Genomic DNA, 15,591 nt, shown 5'->3' on the forward strand with positions numbered 1-15,591 from the left:
TTGATGATGTTTTGATTGTCATTGATGGACACACACTTTCTTGATGTATGAGTTATGCTCAACCGGTAATTGTTCCAACCAATATTATGTATTATATTCTTTAGACTATCAGTGTTTTGCAGAAGATGTTTACCGGTCACAAATTGACTGAAGACCTCAGGCGGTATGAAGACCACAAGAGGTATGAAGGACCCAAGTGGTAGTTAACACTATGATCTACTTGTCTTCATTTTTGTCAAATCGGTAATAGGTATATTGTATTAACCGGTATTACTCTATGATGAGTTATCATCCACCGACACTTTGGCGGTGATTTTGTGCCATGTTACCAAATGTGTCTAGATGCACTGAACCTGGGAACTTGTAGTTTAATCCTATTGGACCGACATGAAATCAGTTTCCTTTATAAGGACATCATGTCTAGGGTTTACATATGTGAGAGATGTATGATGTATGAGAAGGTTATGTGCGATCTTTGCAGAGAAGATTAGGTCTATGTGAAGAGTTAGAGTGTGGAGATATTGAAGACTGAAGTAATGCTGAAATGCATTACCAATGAGCTATCAAGGATCTAACCAAGCATACTATGCTAGTATCTAGATCACTCACTTGTTGATTACTTACATCTTCGACAAGTCTCAAACCCTTAACCAGGTAGGCCTAGTAAAGCCTTTGTAAATCCTTTAACAAGGTGGTTCACAACTATGGATTTGAAATCCTCTCATAAGGTAGTCTTTAACAGGACTTATCTCCTAATAGAGATCTAGATTCCTAACAGGTTCTATTCTGGTGAAGAACATTGTATGACCTTAACCGGTCTGACCTTAACTCTTCTGGTTTCTATTATGTAGATAGTTACTTGTGAGTTTCTGCTCACCGTTGTTTTTCCCATTTGGGTTTCCATGTCAAATATCTTGTGTTATGGTGATTGTGCTCTTGTGGGTGAATGCTTTGTTTGCTATTTGGTTTGTATTTATCTTAACCAGTTTAATAGTGAAACTATTGTATTGGTTATCTACTAAACTGTTTAAGAGTTTGAGTTCAGTATTTTTTGGTATACTAATTCACCCCCCCCTCTTAGTATTCATCAATTGGTATCAGAGCCAACCTTTCTATAAGTCAACCTCTTGGAAGGAGATATGGGGGAATACACTGTGAGAGAACATACTCATCATCTCACTCAGACTGAGAGAGCCTATGATAAACTCAAAGTCAAGTATAAAGCCTCTTTGGCCAAGAGAAGAGAGCATGCTAAGAAATTGATGGAACTTACTAAAAAATAGTTCTTCTGGTGAAGCTGACATGGATGCCCTAGCTGAAGAAGTTGAAAAACTGAGTGAATCTAAAGCCAACCTGAGAAAGGAGTTGGAAGGACTAACTATCAGAATGTGTCAAGAGCTTGAGAATAGAAGGAAAGTTGAAGATCTGGTAAAAGACAAAGATCATGAGATCTCCAAGTTAAAGAAAGAAATTAGTGCCCTTACCGCTCATCTCCAAGAGAGTAAAGTGGAAAAAGAAGAAATGAAAGGTGAACTAAACATGGCTATTTATGAGAATGCAACCTTGATGGAATCCAATGTTGCTATCTCCAAGGAACTTACTGATTCAAAGGAGATACTTGCCAAATTCAATAAGAGTACTGTTAAGCTAGAACAAAAGTAGGAATTGGCAAAACTGGTAAAGAATACCACTGGACTTGGTATGAGGAAGGTGAGACCTCTAGAATAAAAGTTGAAGCATCAAAGAAGCAACCAACATCCAAGGATAAAGGTAAGAAAAAGTTTAAACTTGTTTTCTTTAATTGTCTCAAAGAAGGACATACTACTAATGTGTGTAGAAGCAAGGCCTACAACAATTTCCCTTATTTTCTAAACAATAAGCCTAGATCCAATAGATTCAATGGAAACTACTATGCATGCAACAAGTTTGGGCATAGAGAATTTGAATGCCGGTCTATTTTGTACAACATTGGGAGATACCCTCCAAGAACTCAAGGAGTTATCCCAGAATCTTTTGTGAACCGGAATCCCAACTGGTACAATACCTATGACCATCGGTCAGGTGGTTATCGAGCAGCAACTGGTTGGAGAGCAACCTGTTTGATCTATCATGGTAGCGGTCATATTGCTGCTACATGGAGAAGGAAGAATGGTAGTATGAATAATAGACCATGGAGAACACCTGGAATGGTATGCTATCATTGCAACAAACCGAGACACACTGCCAGAACTTGTAGAATGAGAAAGAACCTATCGGATGATATACCGATCACTCTAGAAGGCAAGATTGATGTTGAAACTATTCAAGCGAGAATGAATAAAACTTGGAAAAATAAACCTGAAGAAGTGTAACAGGATGAATCGGTTTCTGCATCTAGTGTGGAAGTCTCTGAACCAGCAAACTGAGCTTCAGAAAAGCTTAGGGGGAGCATATTGGTAAAATATTTGAACCCCTGGTATATATCAGTAAAGACCTTAACTAATATATAGTACCTATCAATCGACAAAAGATTTTGAAGTGGTAAAAGGAAAAATTAGGGTTTGTAAGCTAACGGTGATGCATTTATTATGGTAGGTGAAAGATTGTTTAAAATGGATTTTTGTCGTCATTTTCACTTATCTTTTTTCGAGCGAAGAATTTTCAAGTGCAGAGTGACAAAGAGCGATTTGTCTAGCGATTCAAAGTGAATTCAAAAATCTTGCAGAGGAATCCAACGATCATTTTCAATCTATCAGTGAAGAACACTAAGCGGTAATCGAGCAACCAAAGTGGTGTATTGTGGGAGACATTGCTAAACCCTAAATTTTGGTTTGTGAAGGTATTTCTCAAATTTCTTTCTTATCATGGCATCTGCATCACACTCCAGTTCTAGTGCACCTATAGATTCATCTGATTTTATTCAAAAGAAGATGAAATACAATGCCCTATCCCAAATACTCGCCAAATTTATAGTTGAGGAAGATATTTCAAGATATATTGATTGTAAATTGGAAGACCTAGGATCCCTAGTGATTCATTCCCAACTAGGTTTGTTTTGTGGGGATGACAAGAAAATCAAAATTGAATATTGCATCTTAGAGAAGATGAAACTGCATAATGCGGTGTATTTTCTGGAAGAATTCACAGAAGAACACATCAGCATCATCCTTAGTGATAGGGAGTTTGGTAGAAAAGTACTCAAAAGGCCAATTTACTCAATAGGCCATAAAAGAAAACAAGATGTATAGTTTGTGTATGCTCCTTATGCTTGCAAACATCTAGTTTATTCCTACTTGATAGGTCTCTCTCCAAGTCTTCACTAACAAACTCCCCTATTGGTGTTGGCTCACACCCATGCTTCAAATCTACTCAAATTGCTCACTCCATGCATCTACACACCCTCAGTCTCTGTTCTTTGGCATTCAACCCTCTATTTCAAGTTCTTTAGGAGTCTTTTACATGTACATGTAGGGGCAGCAAAGTTTTCTTCAAGTTTTGATGTTCACAATTCAGTTGAAAGCCCATAGCCTTAGCCTACTCATCTCAACAACTAAGGGTCAAAACACAAATTGAGGCCAATGCACTCTCCAAGGTCCTATTGGTCATTTGATTTACTATTTTAAAAAGTTCACACCAAGTCTCAAGAGCCCCAAACTCCTCTTTGCAATCGGGTTCTAGAAAAATGTGTGTTATGCAACAAAAAGGGCTACTAGCCCATGGAGGCCTAATTGGTCTAGTTTTGCTCACCCTGCCTAATGATGGGATTCTTGACCATGGGAGATGATTTGGATGGTGTGGAATAAGTCTAGGCTAAGAGATTTTTGTGCTTTTAGGCTTCGTCAACCTAGTTTAGTGATTGCCCACTATTTTAGGCATAAGCATAGGGTTTCATGAGGGTTTTGAGGATGAAAGGCTTGTTTAGCCAACTCGTTGATGTATCAAGGCCTAACACTGAGTGAGTAGGTCTACCCCAACCTTGAGACCACTATAAAATTCCTTTCCTTTTTTCATTTTTCCAAACACTTGGCAAACCTTTGAGGAAGTAGGAAAAAATATGACACTTTCACTGTCAAAAATTGGCCTTTTACCAGTTAGCTGCTGCCACTTCTTTGGACCTGCATATAAAGGAGTTTGTACTAGAGATATACCTCAATGAGGTCTGAAAAAAAACAATCAATCTTCCTATTACATTTCCTTTAGAGTTACAAGGCTTGGATAATGCTTTTGAAGCATTCCATTTGGCATTTTGACAAACATAGTTGCAAAAACAGTGAACTCACTATTTGCTTACAAAGTGAGAATATTTTTAAAAGGAAAAAGCTACTATAACAAACCAAAATTATTCTCAACACCCTTGGCCACATGTCCAGACCTTTGCCTCATTCATTTGTTCACTCCAAATTTCTTTTGAGTGCAAACTTTGAGTTTTATTCATGCTAATAGCTAAATGACAAACACTTGCCTAGTGTTCACTCAAGTGCATCTTCCAAAAACTTCTCTAGCACAAAATGAAATATATGTACATTATATAAACATGAATCAACTTGGAAGAATCCATTGGAGGGATCCCAGACTTGGATCAACCAAGTTGATGCATTTCTAAACTCCAAACCCCTGGCAGGGCAGCAGACTCACAATTTGCAAATATTTTTGTACAAACCAATTTACAAAAGAAACTAAAACAATATTCACTTTTGGTGCATGAAATAATCAATATGACCACCTCCTAGAAGGTATAGTATGGACAAGAATGCTATTGTATGAACTATTACTCCAAAGAAGATAAAATAGTCATAAAAGCCAAAAAAAGCACGATTTCTATTACGATTCACTGGTAAATACAAATGCCAACCCTTTCCAAGGAAAAGGGAGGCCTTTTATAGTTTTTCCAGTTGGTTATCAAGTTTTAGTATGGAAATGAGGCCTTCATAACTTCATTTTGCAAGAAAAACCCAAAAATGACAACTTTTGACAACTTTTCAAACCAAATGACAACTTTTCTTGCTCCAAGATGCATTTTTCACAAACTAACCTTATCAACTTGTCTAAACAACTTAGAAATGCCTAAAAACACCTAAAAAAGATGTTCCAATTCTTTGGAAAGCATTAGAAGACCTTTTTGGCAATTTTGCACATTTTTACCAAAAATTGTCAACTCAAAGCCTAAAAGGCAAAACTTGATTTCTAGAGCCCAAAATGAGATCAAAACCACTAAACATGACCCAAAACAACCTAAAACAACATAAAAAACCTAACACAAGACTTTACAAACATTAAAGCATTAAATACTCAAAAATGAGAGTTTTACTCAACTAGGTGCTCCTGCACCACTTAGCAGGGTACACGGTGATAAGATGTACCTCAAGCGGACGCATGACATCACACTGAAAGAAATTCATGCCGTCACCAGTTTTTGTAACATTGGAGAGGTGATAGATCTAAGGAAGGTCACCAAGACTGAAATGACTATGCTCACCGGTTCTTTAAGTGACCAACGGCTGATGACCGTCAACACCATCAAAGATGATTTGGTTAAGTATGCTTGCATGGTGACTAGATACCGGATATTCTATGCCAGCAGAATGAATTTTGTCCCAACTGCTGCGGTGAATGCCGCTTACAGAATGATTAAAGAAAATACTACATTTGAACTATGTACCTACTTGCAGAAGCAATTGCTATTGAACCTAAAGTCCATTAAACATGACAATGCTTTAAGGTTGAGATTTGGATAGCTACTAGTTGGCTTATTCTTCTCTTTTCAAGGCTATTTCCTAGGAATAGGTGATGTGCAATGGTCTGCTGACCTACCAGTCTCCAGAAAAATCAAGGAAAGTCCTCAAGTAGTGGGAAATTCACATCTTGAGGCTCTGAATAAGTATTTTGATGAATTCAAGCGAAAATGAGCCAGAGAATGAGGATATCTAGTGATATTGTGAAGAAATATGAAGATGATATCTGCTTCACCATAAAGGGTGATGAATGCATAATGGAAGCGGTGGAACCAAGAAAAGAAGTAGTTAAACCAATGGGATATGAAGTGATGTATGATATGTTGATCGCGTATGCCTCTACCCTGCTTGCCTCACCACTAGATGCTAAGAAAAAGAGAACTGGCACCTACTTAGAGAGGGTAACACTAGTTGAAGAACCAAAATAGAAGAAGGAAAAAGCAATGCCATTGGTATCTGCATCAATTACCTCTGTTAGTCCTAAAGTGACCAAGCGGTCACCTGCTAAGAAGAAACCGGAGGTTGTTCTTGCTAAAGTCTTTGAGAGGAAGCTAAAAACCAAAAATAGCTCACCGGAGTCGAAGGATACTGAACCGGAAGTACAACCAAAGAAGACCAGGCAATTAGGCAAGAAGGCAAAATCTACTGGTAATGCACATGCAATGTCAGCACCGGTAAATATAGACATCTCTTCTTATAAGATAATGACACATTGTCAAAGGTCTATTAAGAATATTAAGATGAAGGTGCTTGATGATTTAAAAGAATATTTTTATGATTTTATTGATAGTGAGAAAGAAGAAGTAGAGCAAGAAATCATTAAATATTTATGTGTTAATAACTGGTCACCATCAAAAATTAGATTGGTTACACCTAATTCTTTATACAATTCTTTGGATAATAAATGGTGCATTGCCATTGAGAAAGAACATGAAATAAGGGAAAAAGTCTTTGCACAATACTTTCCCGATGCCTCTAATTCTGAATTATTTGAGATAATGGATAAGAACAAAGGCCTCTTCTTCATGAGAAGAAGAAGACTTAGGCTATTGGAAGGTAAAGATTCTGAAGTGGAGAAGGATAGACATTTACATGCCAAAGCTGTTGTCTGGTTACACCAAGTGTCTAAAGCCAATCTGAAGGTTGAACAAGCACCTGATCTAACATTAGGCAAATTGGATGAAGCATTTGATAGTGAAGGGGAAAGAGTGACAGAGCAAAATGATCCCATTGATGTGGATGCATTAGATGTTGAAGATGTCACTCCAAACACAGAGAAGGAGAAAGATGACAAAGAAAAAGTAGAGAAAGAGAAACAGGACAAGGAAAAAGATGAAAAAGAGAATCGGGACAAAGAACAAATGAAGAAAAAGCAAGTGGAAAAAGCAAAGAAAGAGGAAGACAAGAGGAAAGAGGAAGAGAAAAATAAAGAGGAGGAGAAGAGGAAACAAGAAGAAGAGAAGAGAAAAGAAGAGGAGAAAAGAAAAGAAGAGGAGAAGAGGAAAGAAGAGGAGAAAAAGGAGGAAGAAAAGAAAAAGAAGGAAGAAGACAAGAAGAAGGAAGAACTGAAGAAGAAACAAGAAGAGGAGCAAAATAAGAAAGAAGAGGAAAAGAAAGGAGCAGTAGAGGAGAAGGAAGCAGAGAAAACCAAACAAGCGGAGACTCCCAAGGCAACCAGTGGTCAAGCCAAACCAGTTGACACCACCAGTCCGATTGACCTTCAATCAAAAGATGAGTTTGAGCTGCTGCGAGGCATCAAACTGGCATAAGAAAGACTGGAATAGTTGTAGAGGAATAAGGAAAGGTATGTCATACAAACTACGATTGACACCCTTACCAGTCTGATTCCTGGTACTAACCTCCCCAGTATCAATTCCTCTCTGTCCAAGCTGAAACTCCTTTGTACCGTACTGGAGGACCAGGTACAATGCTTGGAGGATGTTGCTGCAACCACTACCAAGAAGAATCATGAAAAGGAACTCAACACTACCTTAGTCAAGAAACTAAATGAGCTCTAGTCACAACTTATGAAGCAACAAAAGGATATCAGGGGTGCTATGGATGAGGGCAAATTACTGTTGAGTAAAATTGGCCAACCCCATCTATTTTGTGATGATGTGCTTAAGCAGAAAGGTAAACTCCAATTGGAGTTCCAGGCATACATCAGCACCTTCAAGATTCCATATAATTCATTTACTGCATATGGGCAAACAGTTCATCATTGTCAGTTGCAGACTGCCAGGGTGGAATCAGAAATCTACAACCGGACTAAAGATTTGCAGGAGCTTCAACTAGTCTTATTACCCAGACTACAGATTCTTCAGAAATGTTTTCTCAATCTGGAAGCCATCACGGTAACTCAAGAAATGAGTACCATTGATGCTATGGAAGAACTAGTATTCTAGATGCAGATAATGTATGGAAGACATATAAATGACCGTACAACTAATAAAATGATATAATAACAAGAAAATGAAATAACACAAAATGTGAGAAATGAGAATGAGATAGGAAAAGGTGTCTGGAAACTCACAAGTGGTCCATGATTGAAACCTCATAATAAATGAGCTTCTTTCCTTAACTGGAAGATTGCTCACAAGCAACAACTAAAAATGTTGGAGGTTGTGTTTAGAGGTCTGCCTCAATCAAACCATTTTTTCAGTGTTTCCACCTGCATGGACAACCCAGATGATAGCAACAATGGAAAGGTAAATGATAAAGAAAGATATTGATAAATAATAATTAATGTAGCAATAAGAAGATAATGGAAGCAATAAAATATGAATGAAAGTGGGAGATAACTTCCCTTCAATGCCCAAGAAGTTGATGCTTGAAGGATTGAAGATAAACACCCAAGAAGCTCTTGAATCCGTAATGATGGTGGATGATGATTGTTGGAGAAAAACATGTGAGAGATGTAGGGAAAATATGATAATTGATTGGAAATTTGCCAAATGATCAAAAAGTCATTGTAAATTTCCAAAATGCATGAGATACAACCTTGTAAGAGGAATCTTGATATCTGTGGTTGTGGAGAGAGGTGTCACACTCTTTTGGGTGCAGATATAATGCTCAAATGACTACCTATGGATTGCCATATTCACACGATGCTAGTGCAATGCATGGATATCTCTGCGACATGCTAGATTCCATCAATTAATTAGTTAGCATGATCGATAAAGTCCAAGTTCCAAGCTAAAAAGGTAATCCATGTGGGCAAAAGAACAAATAAGCAATCAATGACTTCAATAAAGCCTAAAGTGATAGCACTTATGTGATAAGGAATTGTATGGGGTGCAATTTACGATATGACAATAGCTCCAAACAACGTCAAATCCAATGTAATGTGAATTTGAACATCCAAGAAGATAACCCAGATCAAAGAGAAACACTTCAAATTAAAAATTGTGGCACACTCTTCTACATACACCTCTAAATGCCAAATATGTCAAGTATGATCTCCTCCATAAATCCCCAAAAGAAAATCCATAACAACACCCAAACCTGTTCATTCTCTTAGACCAAAAAAACATATATATCTTTTAATCAACATGGATGTAAACATCCCATTAGCAAGAATATCAAACCAACATCATTCCCAATTCTAGGGAATAAGACCAATAAACCATCCCCCAAACTTAATGATCAATGAATACCATCATAATAACAACTCAAATCCACAAAGAGATAACCAATTCTATACATCTCTCAAACTAAATCCTCCATAACTAACCATCTATCCATAGCTCAAGATCCATATCAATGAAAGATAAGCATAAAAATAATGCATCTAACAAGAACAGTGGGCAATACCTCTCAAGTAGTAAACCATTAAGTAAACCAAGAGTGGGGAATGAAAATTCTCATCAAGCTATCCAAGTCACCATGTACCTCATACTAAGAACAATCTCCTCTCAATTCCATACTAGGTAGATTCTCCTCAATCTTCATATTGAAACCATCAACTATATCAACACATTTCTTTAATCACAAGATAATACTATAATCACCTACATATCCATGTATCCATGAGCACTTGTAACCAACAAATCAATGCCAAAATTCAAATGCAACAAAACAGCATCATCATGTAGCCAAGCAAATGATCATGTACCCAATACAAAGAGAACCACCACTATCAATGTCAAATATCCAACTACAAAATCAAGAACATAAACATGAAAAATGACTAACCATCCCCTTCTAGGAGATAACATACTCTATATGAACATATGAAATAAATATAACATGCTAAATCTCTAAACTAGTATCAAGAGTGTACCATGACATAATAGCAACCATCCTAACAAACAAGGATAATGTGTCAAGTGAAAGTATAAACCAAACCTCACCCAAGGACTCCATGAATCCTCCAATATGTCCACATCCTCAAATATCATAAAGATCACCATATCTAACAAGTGTACCTACAAATGTGAGAGAACCTTTTGTAGCAACAGTATCTAAGGGCTCCTCTAACATCTACACACTAAGAAGATCATCCACCATCCAATGATGAACACACATCATTGCCACACACTCCCATTGAATCATGATAGTGATCTCTCCATAACATCACGATAACAATCCCCCAAATGAAGATCATCCAGGTCCACACACATACAACTAAAAGTGTCAATACCATCAAGTGTAACCATGAACTCTAAGCCAAAAAGATACAAAATTGCCAACAAATAATTAGGATCTGATCCTACATTGTCATATCATCACTATCAAAAGCTCACATTGAAAGTGTAACCAATCTAGATCCATGACATAATTTTAAAACTAGCATCTACATGGGAATAAACCAAGGCCCTCAAACAATCAAAGTGCACATTATGAGATCGCACAAGCCAAGTAACCATGATCCTTAAACAAGAAGATATACTGACATGACCAATTTGGAATCCAATCAAATAATAATCAATCAAAGCGTTTGCAAATCCAATCATGTCATGCCAAATCCTCTTAAACACAAGTAACATCCATGATATCATGATCACCTACATGAAACAAGCATCTAACTCCCAATGTGTCATACCTATAAGCATAACATAGTCAACAACATAGGTCCTCCACCATGGCTCTCTTCCTCAACATGAAAACAAATCAACAGGCGAAGTGACTAAAACAAGACACCAATCTGAATATGCATCAACAATGAAAGATCTATGAGCATAGACAACCCATATCCAACCCATTAATGCAATCCTATAAATACAAACTACTTACAATATTGCACAACTTGTAGACCCAACAATGAAACATACATACCCATACCAAAACTAATAACCATATCAACATGAGAGCAATCTAAGATACAACTCTGAGTGTACAATGACATAGACTCCAAATCTCCATGACTAAACATGCCATAAACTTATAATGTCACCATAAACAAGAGAACCTATAAATAACTCAAATCAATATATTAATGAATAAATTATGTCAAACTGACTCAAAACTCGATCGACTATTTAGTTCTCTCAACAAGCTTTTTGTCAACTATGTGAAGTCCAAAATACAACTTTGTAAGCTCAAGTTATGACCTCTCAAAGTCATAAAGGTACATCTGACTTCCAACTAACTTTTCACTACCTAAACAAAAAAATCTAGAAAATATGAACACACCATCTTGTAGTTCTTTGAGTGACCTTTCCAACAACTATAAGAAGTAAAAGTTTTAATTCTCCTAACCCAAGTTATTCTCCATAGAAAAAAATAGCCTATTAGGCTATATTTGCAAATATATGAATTCGAAAAATACCCAATATTTTATAAAAAATCATTTTTCATTTTATTCCAATGTGCCTTATTTTTTCAGTTTTCAATTTTTAATAAAAATATCTCTAGACCTTTTTGGAAAATAAAATCTAACATATAAAAACAAATTGAATGGCATTTATATTAAACTCGAGCGAAATTTTTGATATTAAAAAGTTAAGTTGTATTTTATTTTTTAAAAAAAACTTTATTAAAAAATATTTATCAATTTATTATTGGAGGATATTTTTAAATAAATTTTTTGTTTGTTTTAAATTTTTAAACCTTGAAAGGGGAGGGTCCTATGGGACACCACAGTACCCATGGAATTGGTGTACTGAACAAGAAAACCTTACTAGTACCACTAGTACCAGTGATACCATGTGGTACCACTAGATCAAGAGCAAACAAGCCTTGCAATTGTAGGTTACTATCGGTACCACCTGTGATAGGGGGTATGGGGGGTCTATATATATATATATATATATATATAATTTTGATTTATAAAAAAAATCAATAGGGTCTAAATGTAGAAAAAAATATAAATTTTTTATGACTTTATTGTAGGTTGTACAAGTGTATGGCTATATGGCCAATTATTTTTTGTTTCTCAATCCACTAAGGCCAAAATGGGGCAAATTATATATAAAAATTAATTTTCCACCCTCCTTGAATGCAACAATAGGGTCTTTATAGTCCCATAAGGTCAAATGCAAAACCTCACCTCCAAAACCCCCATAAAGAACATCTATGGAAACACATTTTGAAACAAATTTTTATAAACCCACATCTTAGAAAATAAATCCCATAAATCAGCAACCTACACAAAAACCCCCATATCTTGCCTTCTCTTTCATTCTTACATGCATTTCATAGATTCAACTCCTAGGGTTATAATACCACAACCATGGCTCTTATACCGATTGAAAGGAAACTGTCAACCATACAAATGATAATTCCCACATAATTGAATTGAGAAATTAACAAAGTAATCACTATCCATATGCAAAGAGTAGAAAACATACCCATCAAAGATGACATAAGATATACCCTGGGAAATCCCTCATGAGGGAAAAACCTAGCCTCTGAAAGCATCTATCATCCATATATTTGTTTGAAACCAAGAACACTGAGAGGGGGGGGGGGGGGGGTGAATCAGTGTTCTATCAGAATGGAGAAATTGAACCTTATTAATACAACAACTTATCAACCAGTAAACATTAAAGCATATAACAATAAGAAACAATGTAATCACAAAGATGAACAACATAACACCATAGATTTATAAGTGGAAAACCTCAAAGAGGAAAAACCACGGTGGGATTGGAGACCCACAATATCTATCCACTGATCAAATGAATAAATATTACAATGAGAGGAATGCACATGCAGAAAGGCCAACAACCTAGAGCACACTTCTCATCACAAAAGGAGTCTCACTGACTTCATAAAACATTAGACAATAATCCAGAATGAGGATTGAATTGCAAGAATGTCATCTCCCATGCCTGAGTATAGTTCTAGTTAAGCTCAATACCGGAGGCCTAAAACCTCTTCCACAATCCCAAATCGAACACCTATGATCAACTAAATCCTCTGCAACATTATTTATATAATCCTGTACCATACATGATCTTTTATTTTCTACCATGATCTACAAAGAGATCTTACATCATATTTATATCAACTAGGGACCTAAACAATTAGGTTGGCCACCTAAAAGATACTACAATAAATTCATAACAACCCATAATCAAATGATCAACTAAGTAGGCTTAGGCTGAAACCAATGTAAACCAATCCTTAAATCTTTTCGGTAATGCATCAGGAACATCCTCCAACATGTTACATAAAATGGTCCATAACCTAGATAATACAAGGACCCAATTTAGGTCCACACATGCTAAAGCAATGATCCCAATCAACCAAGTCTCGAACATGATCACCATCAACATCCTGAACCTTCACTAGAAGCCGCACCAACACCACTTATGCATATCATCAAAGATCTTCATCAAAGATCTGTAGGTGAAATACTCACCGGAACAACACACCAAGCTTACTAGAATACAGGATAACATTTGATCGCTAGATCAAAACCAACTTACTAAACATGAATCGGAGTACCATGAATAAGCCAATTCCATAACGCAAACATACCGGAGCATACCAAATCATGATGATCCAATCCAACCAAAAACCAAACAACTTGTCGGGACCAATCCAGATATCGGTAACCAGCCAAAGTAGCTAGCACACTCGATGTTTCTAGTGTTTCCATCAATGAAAAACATCAATGCAACACAAAATTAATTCTTCCAAATTGCCAACAATCTCCCCCTTTGGCATTGATGGCAACACTAGATGTGAAAAAAATCCAAGTGTCAAGAAATGCCAAACAAGTATCCCCCAATGGAAGATGGCCAACAATCTCCCACAAAATGATATGACAATAAGATTCAGAAATGTCTTTGTATCAAATAACCATCCATAAACTTGAACCAAACTCCCCCAATGGGATATAAACAATCTAAAATATTGTTCCTCCAATAATCTCCCCCTTAGACTGATATCTGTGTTAAGCTTTGATCTATACATAAGTATCTCTCCTCTTAATGTATATAACTCCTTATGTTTGTTTTTCACATGAATATCTCTCCCCCTTTGACATCAATGCTAGAAATATGACATAAATATCAAAGAAAAAACCAAAAACCAAAAACCACTGAATCACAAAACTAACTACTCCCCCAAAGTAGTAGCATCCCCACTTCAATCTGGAATAAACAATAGTTCAGATAATGCATACCAAACTAATACCGAATAACATCAATCAGTTCTCTACAAGAGGGGCAAAAAACCTCAATCTGTCTCTCAAATGCTCAAATGATTCCTCAAACCAATCTAACTTCATTTGCTTCCACCAATTCCTTCATAAAGTTATACTTGATAGAAATATCGGATGACAATAGCAGCCGACTTATTATAATAAATAACTACTGGTACATTACAATCCAATCTTATATCCTTCAACATATGCTTCAACCAGAGAACCTATGTACATTAATATGCTCATCTTCAGGAGTAGATAGAGAAGTACATGATTGTTCTTGCTGATCCATGAAACCAGTTTCTTTCCAAGAAAGAAAGCTTCGCCAGATGAGCCTATCTAGTTACCTGTATCTCTAACCCAATCCACATCTGAACATGATCAAAGTGTAAAGTCATCATAAAACAATAACCATACCAGATAATCTCTGAAAACATCTAAAAAATCCTAGCTATTGGAGCAAGGTTTCAACATAATCAATTCCTTCCTTCTAAAAATATCCATTGCAAACCAATCCAAGACCATGTGTTGTCCATATCTAACTAATCCAATTTCTCTTCAATAGCTTTCATCCAACTTTCATCTTTACATGCTTCAATAACTGATGCCAGTACAATTAAAGAAATTAAGTATACCTCATTAATAGCCAATCTCCTTCTTGTCCAATCATATAATCTTCTGAATGATTTAGCCTTACATACCTAGAAGTCTTTTGACTCTATGTTCCTCTTCCCAGATCTTCAGTTACTATTGAATTTTCTGATACTGTCAGAGTCACTGGTTCAATATTTTGTTCTGGTAAAGGTGTTACCGGTTTAGTTAAGACCATATCCATTGTTGATTCTTGCTCATAAACTCTGATTTGACTTCTATTCAGCTCATCCACCTTGCCATTACAATTCTCTCCACAATTATTTGTAATCTTTTGTTATAACAACTATATGCCTTTCTTTCATTAGAATAACCAAGACATATTCCTCCATCAGATTTAGGATCAAACTTGCCAATGAAATCATCTCTCCTGATATAACATTTACTACCAAAGATTCTAAAATACTTAATTGTAGATGTATGACCAAACCATAACTCATAAAATGACTTACCAATAAACCAAACTATATCCAAGATCAAACATCCAAGATCCATCAAATCTTTGTCCTTTAACCTCCAAATTGACTTTCAAAGATCTAAAACAGGCTTTCAGACCACTACTAGGGGCAATGCAAGATTTGTCATCAATTTGCCTCCCCCTACAGTGAATGCCTTAGTTGTTAGATGAGTTTC

The sequence above is a fragment of the Cryptomeria japonica genome, chromosome 10, assembly GCF_030272615.1.
Source record: "Cryptomeria japonica chromosome 10, Sugi_1.0, whole genome shotgun sequence".
Classification (NCBI taxonomy): Eukaryota; Viridiplantae; Streptophyta; class Pinopsida; order Cupressales; family Cupressaceae; genus Cryptomeria; species Cryptomeria japonica.